Source organism: Geospiza fortis, unplaced genomic scaffold (assembly GCF_000277835.1).
Source record: "Geospiza fortis unplaced genomic scaffold, GeoFor_1.0 scaffold190, whole genome shotgun sequence".
Lineage (NCBI taxonomy): Eukaryota > Metazoa > Chordata > Aves > Passeriformes > Thraupidae > Geospiza > Geospiza fortis.
Window position 1 is genome coordinate 6,772,962 of NW_005054328.1, and position 4,146 is coordinate 6,777,107.

Sequence of the window (4,146 nt, forward strand, 5' to 3'; positions counted from 1 at the left end):
TATTTTATACATTCGTCTATACAGAGTTTTATAAACCCTCCTGTGTCCACCCCCAGTTGGTGAGTAACAAGCTGTTACCTTGTAGTAAATGGTCAGTCTTGGACAAGGTATCTACATGCAAGAAAGAGTTGTTTGTGATATATTGTTTTCATTCTTTCGCTGAGACAGTTGGGATTGTTGAAACAGGTGCAAGAAAACAGCTCTAATCTGTAGAATTCTTTTGCAGGGAAACAAGTTGTTTTCCGCCATTACAGGCTTCTGTTTCCATGAAGAGCTGTTAGCTTTCTTCCTTTGGCTATGTAGGACCAAATCAGGATTCAGACTGCAAGGCCTTTACAGGCCTGCTGTTAGCCACCACAAAGTGTTTGCAAGTTCTCCTCACAGGGTGGTTAGACAAAACAACCCTTTTCCAGATTGAGAACCAAGGACAGCCATTACAGCCTCAGGCCCAAAAAGCATAAACAATGGTGAATTGAAGAGAGCAAACTGAGAGGATGGGACTTCATAACCCGAGGCTGTAATTGGACAATTAACCCCAATATGTAAATGGACCAAAACTTCTAAAAGTGTGAAGACTCATGATTAGTCATCCATTTGTGTCCATCTTGGGTCCATCTTGGGCAGAATCCTGGCCAGGCTCTTGTACTGCCCAAGGTGTACCCTTTAAAGGCCTTTGAATAAATACCTACTTTATTCCTTTAACTCTGTCCAGCCTCTGTTCCAGATCAGCCTCTCTAGGCATCACAGTCAGAAGGCAAAAGGCAATTAGGTGACAAAGAAACAGAAAATGTGCTAAAAACTTACTTAAATAGTGCAAGGGTGAAAAGGGTGAAGAGTTAAGTTCTCACACCACAGCCCATTCCTGTCATCATGTTATATGAGCTGTCTGCCCCCAAGGACGGTAAGACAAGAACAGTGAGCACCATGTACCCCAGCAGTCATGATCTGGCGACCTTCCAACCTCACACAAAGCATGAGGCCCCATCTTGGCAGTTCTTTATGCTTACTCGCCCAGTGCTTTGAGTTATAATTTGGAAAACTGAAATCTACTTCACATTCCTCTTGTGAATGATTTAACTTGGATCTTTTAATCCTCCTGTATATCCTCCACTGTATAGTGGTAAAAACACGATTCAGAGTACTTGGGCAGAGAGAAGGCTTGACCAAATGATTTCTTAATTAATTCATTCCCACAGCAAATTATTTCCTTATAAAAATTCATTTATTATTAAACATATACACCAACTTCAATAGACATAAATTTTCCTCCAAGCCCATCACGTTGTATGAACACAAACACAAACATTCCAAAGAAATCTACAGTTACTAGAAGGCAAATGTAAAAAACCACAGCATTATGAAGTAAGCAGCTACTGGGATGTACAAATCAACTTCTTTAACCAAATAACTCATAATTGCTACTCTTTTCAGCAATTATTTAAAACAAGCCTATAGAATTTTAAGCTATCATATGTTGAGAACAAAAGAAATTACTATATAGGCATGGCAAGGCTCATCACTACTTTCAGGACTGTATATTTATTACTCTATTACTAAATTATTTCTCTTCTGTTAATATCTGATTCCTTCACAGGAGACATGAAAATTTTAGCCATTCTTTATTAAAATGCTAAGTAAAATCTCAGAAAACAAGTTGTTGCGTTATTTTTATAGTAGAATTAACCACTTTGCATACTTTTGCATTTTGTCAGTTGTTATAGTCTGCACTTTTAGTCCCAAATAAGTTTGCCTGAATTAATTGGAGGCTTAGTAAATACATACCCCAACTATCTGGCAAAGCATTTGACTAAACTCCATGCAGCCAAAATATGTTCTTTAGCTCTTCTCCCTCTACTCTGTTTCCCAAAAAAATCCACGTGTCAGTTTTCCAAGCAAAATATCAACAAGCTCCCCCTGTGGCTTTTGAGTCCCTGCTCCAGTAGCTCCAACGAGACACCATAGTCCAGCGAGGCCTCACCCCACAGGAAAGGCTCAGCAGTAAGACTGTATGGAGCGTGCTTTGGTCACACAGCATGGGAGAAGAACTGTTTAATTGTGACTTAAAGTTGCTGTCCTCACAGGAATTAACACACTCCAGGTCGAGATTCCAGTGTTCTAATGGATAGTTTAAAGGGAATTTCAGAGAAATTTAGATCTTCACTAGAAAGTGCTGAGGCAGAGCACAGAAAGGACTTTTATACAGGCAGCCACAAGTGAAGGAGGGAGGGAAGGAGGGAGGGAAAGAAGAAAAAAAGAAAGGAGGAAGGAAGGAGTGAAGGAACTGTAGCCTTATATAAAAATATCAAGAGTTTATTTTAACATGTTTTTTTTTTTATTCAGGTAAAATATTGGCAATTATTTGTCTGTACTTAAATCAAATACAAGGTTTTGTTTGCTGGAGATTTATTCAGTTCAATTCTGTGAGAATGAAATGAAAATTCTATAGATTTCTAAGCAAATTCACCTATTATCCTTGTGATGGTTTTCTTCACAGTTATGCCTGAGAGTTTTCTGATTGCTCAAATGCAAAATATCCAGCTTCACTCTTGGAGAGCATATTTTTCTGCCATCTTCATTTCTACTTAAACAGTTTTACTAATGTTTGTGTAAAGAGAGCAGTAAGAAAGGTTCCATTTTCATAGAACAGATTCTATTAGGTTTTGTAAATATACTTACAAAGGTATCTGGGATAAATGCCCATAACATGGTGTTCCACATTTAAACTGCTTTCCATCAGCAAGTGCCTGCAAAGACAGCCATCTGAATGCAAGGCTTATAATGCAGAGAACTAATGCTTCCAAAAATAAGATGTAGACCACTCAATATAGTAAATGTGCACCTTCTATCTAATAGAGTATATTTAAAATAAGGTTATATCCGTCTTACATAAGACATTAACTTACTTCAACAATAGTTTGGACATGACTCATTGTACAAGAAACTGATTTTCCCACTTTTACTAATGTGACAATTATGAATTATTCTAGTGCCTGAAAAAAAATTTCTCAAGTAGTACAAACATGGCAACCAGGCAAATATATTACCTGCCTAGCTACAGGGATTCACATACATATGTTTTCTTTTCCTGAGTCTGAAAGTGAACCATACCATAGAAGTGTTTACAATGTAGGCATTAAGTGAAATGAATCTCAGCCACACCCGCAACGTCTCCCATGATGAAAACAGGGAAGTATAATAAGGCACATTTCCAAAATATTACTTTGGTATTAGGCAGGTAACAAATTTCTCTTAATGTGAAGGGTCTCCAATTCAAGGCCTTTTGGAACAGAGAAGCCCTGGCATCAGACAGACTCCGAGACTGTGAGCATTAACAAAATGAACATATAGATTTCAAAACAGAAACCATGCATAAAATCTTACTATTCCTTTGGGATGTAACTGCACAATATTCTAATCCAAAAATTATTTATTTAGGGACCTAACTGATGCTAGGACAAAGCTGTTGCCTTGGGAGGCACAGGACAGGCACAGAGAGCTCTCTGTTGTGGAAGACAGACTTCATCAATCACACCTGGCAATATCTGAGTGTTACTTGGCCACCTTTGAGCAGCAGCAGGGCTGGGGGCACCAAGAGCAACCACCCCACCAGGGATGCGCTCTGCAGTATGGGAAGGGGATTTAAGGCAGTGGACTTCTTTCAGCAGTTTAACTTAGAAAACCAGCCAGCCAAAAAACGAAAATAAGGGGTTAAGAAAGGTAAAACTTTCAGATTTTAAGACTGTCACGTCTATAGTTATGCCAAAACGTATCCTGTTAAATATACAGCCTGGGAGCTATCAGACCACATACCACGGTGATGGACGCATCTTGGTTAAAAAACAAAGGGTGCCACACACAGGAGGGCAGCTGCCTTCCGTGGTAGCCTAAGGAAAGCCCGTGGTCGACCACAAGGGTTTGTTTTCCATGGAGGATGAGGTGAGGAATGCCGACATATAGGGAGTGGACCGGGGATGAAGGCATCCGTAGGCAAGGAAAAGATCACCCTTGTCCGGATCTTTCCTCAGGAACCCAGACGAAAACCCCTCAAAAGCAACTTCTCCCTCGCCTCAAGCCCGACAGGAGCGCACAAGGACGGCAGCCCGGCCCCGGGTGCGGCTCCGGGCAGCCCTCACAGCGGGGTCGCCG